This window comes from Rousettus aegyptiacus, unplaced genomic scaffold (genome assembly GCF_014176215.1).
Source record: "Rousettus aegyptiacus isolate mRouAeg1 unplaced genomic scaffold, mRouAeg1.p scaffold_m13_p_13, whole genome shotgun sequence".
Taxonomy (NCBI): domain Eukaryota; kingdom Metazoa; phylum Chordata; class Mammalia; order Chiroptera; family Pteropodidae; genus Rousettus; species Rousettus aegyptiacus.
The window spans coordinates 48628679-48637012 of record NW_023416288.1 but is presented as its reverse complement, the minus strand read 5'-3'; the positions used below and the strand labels follow the sequence as shown (position 1 = coordinate 48637012).

Sequence of the window (8334 nt, the reverse complement as noted above, 5' to 3'; positions counted from 1 at the left end):
GAGCTGCGACTCTTGCTCTGGAAGTAACATGCATCTTGCTAAGAGGGTATGAAAACCAGAGAGAGAAGAACCATCTATCATTTCGCAGCTTTGTGCGGAGGCAAATTCCTGCCCCTCTTGCACTCAAAGTGTCTGAGAGAGAGCAAAACGACCGTAGAGCGAAAAGAGCGAACAAAGGGTTACGACGCGTTCCTAACCTTCACCGCACAATCCAGAGAACCTTTTGAAGGCGCTTAAAAGAGTATTTGTTTGCTTTAAAATCAGGTTCATTACTCACGACCCATTTATTAAAGAAAACCAGGCATGAGCAACTTGTCGAAGCCACTGTGTATATAGGAAAGTCATAACTAAACTGCATTTCTTTGAAAATACTCTAAGATTCGGATCCTCCCGAAGCAGTAAGTACTGTGCTGTTGTTCCACTTAGACTTAAGATGACTTCCGAATGCCATAACCACACGACGGAGAAATCCCTCGGCGTCCCAGAAGGCCTTCTCTCAGGACAAGTGCTGCAGAAGGAGGCGGCGAAGACCCAGGAGGGGATGGCACGGACGGCGTGGCACGGTCATGTCCCTGGGGTGCCGGGGACCGACGCTTCGCCTTCGGAAGGCTGCGGGTCCGGGCAAACCCCTGCTGTTATTTGGCGTAGCTGCTGAGCTGGGACGATGTCATGGTGGAGCCCGAAGGTGACAGATGGATGTCAGGGACGCGGCTCAGGCAGCCATCGAGGGCTAGGACTTGTCGGTGACTGGCCAGTTTCCTTTTTTAAAAGTACTCTCTCTTTTGTCAGGGTGTTTCCATAAAATATCCCTATCATAGAGTAAGGAGACCGGTTTTACAAACTACAAAGGAAAGCGAATCTCATTATTCTACGCTCAGAACTCACTTTGTCACGTGACCCAAAGGCAGCTGAGCCTTTGCACTGGCTAGTAAGCGAGAAGAAGGAAAAGGAAGTGATCTGTCCGAGACCGCACGGTCTGCTAACTGCCGAGCTGGGCCTCCTAACTGCTCACCACCCAAACCTCGGTTTCTGGGAGCACCCTGGCGCCTGAACAAGAGCTTCAACCTTTTATGCCGTAACGGCCCTGCCTTATTTAGGCCTCGGCCACCCTAAGATGCACGCGGACTGAGGAGCCCTTGGAACAGGGTTCGTGATCGCACAGGGTGAAGCGGCTCCTCACACTGTCCCTGTCTGTGCTGGCTGACAGCTTACCCTCACGACTCGGTCAAGGGGTACTTAGCAAACGCCCATGAGCAAGGCACTGAGACCTGTGTTACGGAGGACACGTGCATTCTCTACACAGCCTTCACCCCCGGGGCTGGGACAGGCCTGCCACTGAAATGGGCAGTGATCCTGGGGGCATCCTGTTAGGCACTGACCCTCTGACGCATGAGACCCTTTTGGACTACAAGCAGCAGCCAGGAGAAAGCGGCGTGTCACTTAATAAAGGGGACCTCTGACCAAATGTGAAATGCATGTTGTCACGTGCAATTAGACTTGTTCTCCCGTCCTGCTCCTCCTCTGATGAATCGACTTTGAACACCAGCCTGACGTTCCGACAGCAGCGTCAGGGCTCTGCTGCGTAAACACAGCTTCGATCTCGAGCACAGTGCTGGGTGTGCGTGGCTGGGGAGCGCTCACGGAAGGCAGCGCGCATCAGTTCAAGCGCATCCAGAGGAGTAAGCTGTACCATCTACTGATGAATGTGACTGTCTTTTTATAAAGCCCGGCGACAGCACCTTTTCTACCTGTTGGCCAAGCGTGATCTGCTCTCCTGTGAACCAGCCAACAGCTACTGACCACTGAATGGCCACTGTGTAACGAACTCGGTGAAAAATATAAGTGTAGGAGACAAAACTGGTCCTCCGGTACTGACAGTCTAGACCAGGAGAAAAAGAGAGGCGTGTAAACACTACAGTGGAGAGAGTGTGACAAGAGTACACAGGTTGCTCCGGACCCCACGGGGCGCGGCGGGGTGAGCTGGACGCTGGACCACAGCCTACGAATCCACAGCTGTCCCGCGTGAGGCTCCTGCAGCCATATCCGCATAGTGCTTTCCCCCAAAGCAGCATCCTCTTAGGACTCACATCGGAGATCTGATTCTAAACTTGTTAGTCTAATCTTACTAGGTGTCAACTGTCTGGTAAAGGAAAGATCATTACTGGACAGCTCAGCTAATGCTGCAGGAAGCATTGTCTATTTATCTGGCAAAATGCTAACGTGTTAGCTTCATCTCCTTCTCCTCCCGGATTTTTCTCCCTCCCGCTTTGGCCGAGCAGGACCCTAGTTGAGAACAATAACGTGACACTGGGCGGCAACACCCCACTGTGTGCGCACTGCGCCCCCAGGCCACGCTCCTCACACACAGGCTTCGTGAACGTGGCTGGTGGACGGGTCACCCAGAGGAACAATGCCGGCAAGCTCTCTCGCCCGTCTTTCCTAGGTTACAGCAGAGAAGGTATCAGAATGAAAGAAGAAAGGAAAAAGCAGCAGGGATTTGGCCACCAGTTGGCTTAGTCTCATTAGTAGGAGTGATATGTTCTTTTGTTTACCCATCAACCTACCCTACGTGGGTGGCTCAAGTGAAAATAAAGGGCATCCGACACTATGGAAAAGACTAATTTTAAAAAGGTTAAAAACATGATCTCATACAAATGTAAAATGAACATGTGGCCAAAGACTGTATTCAGCTCATTAGTTAATGAGGGAAAAGGCAGAAGACTGGATTCAAATGAGAAATGGAGGAGCCAGGCATCTACAACCATTTAATAAAGGAAGGTAAGAACGAGATTACGAGGTTAAGTATAAAACCAGTCAGTGCCCCACAGGGCCATAATCCGCAGCCTCTGAGGTTACCTTTCTCACTGGGCGGGAATTAGCTGCCTAACTGAACAAGAACCTAAAAATTAACCTCTGCTCCTCCTGAGTTGTCCAGTAACCCAGTCAGTGGCGGGGCAGTCGCAGGCGCGAGCCAGGCAGAGGCTGGGAGAACACTCAGTAACCTCTCGTGTCCATTCCAAGTTTCGAATAATTTTTCTGACCTCAGAAGAAGCTCTCAAAAGGTAGTGGCAAAGGCCCAACATCATACCAGAATAGTTTGCGGGTCTTTATAATGCAGATGACACTGTACTAATTATAAACGAACGCTGTTAGAGCAGGTATTCATTCCCTAGTTTGAAGAAACGTGATTTGATTTGTACAGTGACAAGACTCAGAGAAATAGGGCACAAAATTGTCCCAGTGAACAGCAATGAGTGCAGAGGTCATGGCGACCTCAGTGACCTGGAGCGCAGCTGAGAGCCAAAGGGCATTCAAGTCCAATGTGGGATTTATTCTAACACTCTCGCTCACCTGGAGAATGCTGGGCACATAATCGCACCTCAGCAGCGAGATGCCATTGGAGAGGGATACGTCATCCACCAGCACCTGGGCCATTTCGTACATAGCGCTATAAACCTCTGAAGGCATCAGTGTCTTGTACAGCGAAGTCCTATAAATTACCTATGCTTAAGAAAACACGCAAATATGTAATTCACAAATACATTTATGAAAAGTACTTTCGAACCCAAAAGCGCTGCTATGTGAAGAGCTCACGAGTCCTCGAGCCCCCCGGCCGGGACGCCCGCTGCGTGCTGGACACCGCACATGGCCCTGAGCTGTGCCGACAGCAAGCAGGCGCTGTCCCTGCTTTCCCGAAGCGTGTAACACGGAGGGGGGCTATCGCTGCACGTGAAGTGGCAGGGCACAGGTGGGAGCTCACGGGAAAGGACCAGCGACGCAGACAGGAGTTCGAGCAAATCAGAGGCGGCTTCACGGAGTCGGGCCCTGAAGGACTCAGTGTTCACGTGACTGGAGAATTCTCTAAAAGCAATGACTGTGGATAAACGACGGGTTGCTACAGTATTTCTTCTCAAAATGACTCCACTTATGCAGGAAAAATACATGTGACACTACGAACAAAGACAAGTGACAAACCGAGACCTAAATACTAAGAAAAGCAACCTACGTCGTGGACAAGTCGCAAAAGGAAAACGGCGGTGAACATCCAAAATAACGTAATCCTGTAACAAGAAACGCAAAGGGAAACGAGATGCTATTTTGCACACAGCAGAACGACAAAAATTAAAGAGAGGAGGATGTTCGAGACGGACAAACGGATGATCCGGATCTCTCGTGTACAGTCACTAGGAATTTGCACTTGTATAACTGTTCCTTTATGTTTTATCATTTTTTTTTTAGGCGAGGCAACTCTTGGTTGGTCTCACAGATTGCAAGGACCTTGTCAGCTTACAGTCCCTTAGTTTTTTTTTTTTTACGCCTCCAGCACCTGGTGTTCCTACGTGGTCTCTCATCTAAGTACTAACCAGGCCCGACCCTGCTTAGCCTGTTCCTTTATTTTTATTTTATTTTGCCCCTCCTCCCTCCATAACCTTTTCTTTAGAAATGCATTTCCACAGTGAAGAATTTATCCTATGAAAATGTTTAGACCGTAGTGCAAAGATTATATCTATATGTCCTCAAAACACTTAAAATAATCCTTAAAAGGAAAAAACAAAGACAGAAATATCCAACAATCGAGGAATGCTTAGATAAATTATGGATCTGGGAAATACGTGGCGTTAAAAACTGTGATCAAAAAACATATAATGGTGTAAAAAATATCACAAAATATTAAGCGAGAAAGCAGCGCATTATGAAAGTCTGTCAGTTGGCACGATCCTGGTTTTGATTTAAATGTCAAAAGCATAAGAGGATCTGTGTTTTTCCGCTTTTTCCCAGACTGTACCTTTGGGTCTCAGGTCCCACATTTAACATTCGTCTAGTTCTAAGTCAACACATTTTTTTTCTTATGCGGAACTTTGTAATCAACTAGTGAAATATATGTATTTTAAGTATTATAACGCTTAAGAAAATGTGAAAGGATACATATGAATAAAGTTAATATAACTTTCAATTGTCTTCGTTTTGTAAAATGCCTGCAATAAATATGTATTACCTTAAAATCAGAATAGCAAACAAAAATTTACAAAAATGTAAAAAATAATCCTCCTTTAAGTAGCAATAACACTTCTAGGAATTTAGTTGGAAGAATTAATTATAGGTACACGGAAAAATGTTTGTATATGCACTGTCTTAGGCCACGTTCCCCAGAGGCGGAGATGACATGCTGATAACTTGTTAGGGGGTGGCGGGAGGGTGGGCAGGAGAGCATAGCCCGTGGGTGCTGGGGGCCCGTGGGTGCTGGGGGCCTGGGGGCCCATGGGCGCTGGGAGCCGGGGTCCCGTGGGCGCTGGGGTCCCGTGGGTGCTAGGAGCCTGGGGGCCTGTGGGGGCCGGGGGCCCGTGGGTGCTGGGGGCCTGGGGGCCCGTGGGTGCCGGGGGCCCGTGGGTGCCGGAGCCCCGTGGGTGCTGGGAGCCCGTGGGTGCCGGGGGCCCGTGGGTGCCGGGAGCCCGTGGGTGCCGGGGGCCCGTGGGTGCCGGGGGCCCGTGGGTGCTGGGGGCCTGCCGCACCACTGCGGCCAGCTGGCGTCACAGGCGTCCTCGGCGGGCTGGTGGGAAGCGCTGCGTGGAGGGGCAGCCCACCCAGGGGGAGGCAGAGAGTCACCCACAGGCCGGTTCCCCTCCTCCCCGAACCCTCGCCCGGCAGTCAGCCCGGGGCGTTAGGACACCGACATCCCCGGTTGTCACCGGCCTCTCCAGGCAGCTACTGGGGAAGCCAGCGGGCAGGCGCCCAGAGGGCCCGTCACGGCCCTTGGCGCGTGGGGCTCCTTGATCTGGAGGCTGAGGCGGCAGCCGTGCCTGGGTCCACAGCCACGGGAGAGCACGAGCCATTGCCGGTGCTGCTCTAGTGCAGAGGGCAGCGGCCGAGGGGAGACCGTGTGTGTGTGTGTGAGTGTATGTGCACGCGCGCGCGCGTGTGAGAGCTAGGCACGGCCATGTGGACCTCGGTTAGCTCGGGGTGTGACACAGCCCCTCGCACCGCTTACTCCCTCCCAGTCACATCCCCTTAAGCTGTCCGATCTCCTGTGAGGACAGGACGCCCTCACTTCACAGGAGGACATGAGAGCGTGACCCCGACGGGGAGGCCAGCGGCCAGCCGTCTCTGTGACGCGCACCAGGCGCAGCCTCTGCTGCTGCAGCTGGCTCCCGATTTTAGCCCGAATCGGTCTTACTTCCTCTCCCACCGCCTGTCCCAGATCGTCCTGTCTCAGCCGAGCATTCCGGCTGCTCTGGGCCGCTTGCCTGCTGGGGCCTGAGCTCGTCACTGCCCCTGCCCTCGCTGGGCCACGGCTGCTTCAAACGCTCACCTCCCTGTGACAGGCAGGCCTCACCAGAGAGCCTCACCTTACAAGAGAAAGCCCATCGCCTCGTTTTACTTGAGAAAGGCACACCTCTCGCCCATGCCAGATCTCATTTCGATACACTGCTCCTGGGTGGAATCTCCTGAGGACCTCCCTCCCCAACCCAACCCACCCCCTAACGCACACGCAAAGCGAGGTGGGGGCGGGAGTGGGGATGGATCTGAAACACGCGTGTCTGTGAGGGGTCCTTCAATCAAAGACGCGTAAACCCACAGCAAGAGCTCATGTTTCCCCTTTTTCATTAAGGGTGAGATATGTCCACTGGGTCAGTGGAGAAAAGACAGTTCTTTTAATGACCTCTCTACCATCTTTGATGACCTAGAAAAATGCATAACTTCTGCAGAATACCACTGAGTAAAGAGGCATCAGTTAAAAATGCTGAAGGCAGCAGAGGCTTACACTTTACCCGGGCAATAAACTGGCAAGGCTTGGTAACCTTATATGCCTACCTACCTACCCATCCATCCACCCACCGGGTGATGAACATATTCCAGATTCGTAAACATCATTCTGAGAAACGCCAGCCCACTGCACAGCGCATTTTCAGAGTTCTGAATGGTGGGAACAGACTTACTCAGCACGGTCATGTCGCTTGCCTTGGTGGCGAATTTTGCATGACCCCACGAGCGAGGCAGAATTCCCATGCTGACTTCCGGCAGATGAACTTCCCCACCTCAAAGGAAAGAAACAGACAGACACTCATGGTAAGTGAATGTCTTATGTTAACGTTGTAGTTTCACCAAGTTGAATTTTAAAGTCTGTATTTATTTTTAAACTGAGGCAAGACTTTTTTCTAATGCAACTGACTAATGCTGTTCATTTATTTAGTGCTACTATGCACTTATATATTTAAACTTGATTTTCAGACCTTAATAAGAAATCCATTTCCAACACATTTTACTTGTGTTACCCATTATTTATGAATTTCTGAAATATTTATATTTTGGTCAATCATGTTTTACCTTCATACTTAAAGCCTTAAGGTAACGGGAGAAAATAGTTACTAATTTAAATGTCTGTGCATACTTTTGTCGCAGACAGATGTGATCAGGCCAACACAGTCAGTAAAAATCTTTCAAATATAAAAAGAATATTAAATTAAAATTATGTAGAAGGGAATGGAAATACAAATTTAAAAAACTAGCAATAATATACTATACAAGCTTTACTTTTTAAAATCTATTTTTAATTTTAAAATTGTTGTCAAATATACGTAACATAAAATTTACCATCTTAATCTTTTTTTTTTTACACCTACAGCACCTGTCTTCCTAGGTGGTCTCCCATCCAAGTACTAACCAAGCCCGACCCTGCTTAGCTTCCGAGATCAGACAAGATCGGGCATGTTCGGGGTGGCGTGGCCGTAGATGTAATCATTTTTAAGTGTGCATTTTAGCAGTGTTAAGTACATTCACAATACTGTGCAACCAGCCTCTAGAAGTCATCTTGCCAAATTGGAACGCTGTCCCTGTTAAATAACTGCCCAGGGCCACCCTCCGGGCCCTGGCGGCCACACTTCTACTTCCTACTTGCATCATAAGTGGAATCAGATAGTATTAATATAAGCTTTACTTTCGTATTTAAAAAAATGGGTGGTATCTAACTGCTGTGATATGTACATTTGCATTGGATAAATTTAATAAATGTTTTATATTGAAATGTTAATATGTCAGAAAGCAAACCTTTTACCAGTATCTACACTTATGAATTACAGTTCTGACTGTTGATTCAAAAGACGTAAGGTGATATATAATTTTTAAATTTCCTTTAGGAAGTACATAGTTGGAAAAGAAGCCCAGCTGTCCTAATCTAGTCTTCTTGTTTTATACGTAAGAGATGAAATGATTTCCACGGTCACGGACCTAGCTGGCTGGAGTGGGTCAGAAAGCATCTCAGACTCCTGACACCTGAGCTCTCCTTCCAATCACAGATCTTGTTGTCCATACATTTTACATGTTTCAATTTCACACGTA

The 8334-nt window shown here is 49.0% G+C and overlaps 1 pseudogene; it reads right to left on the bottom strand.

The window, feature by feature from the left end:
* Positions 1 to 7612: 7612 nt before the first annotated feature.
* On the bottom strand, positions 7613 to 7730 carry LOC118610912 (annotated as a pseudogene).
* Between the last annotated feature and the right edge of the window lie 604 nt (positions 7731 to 8334).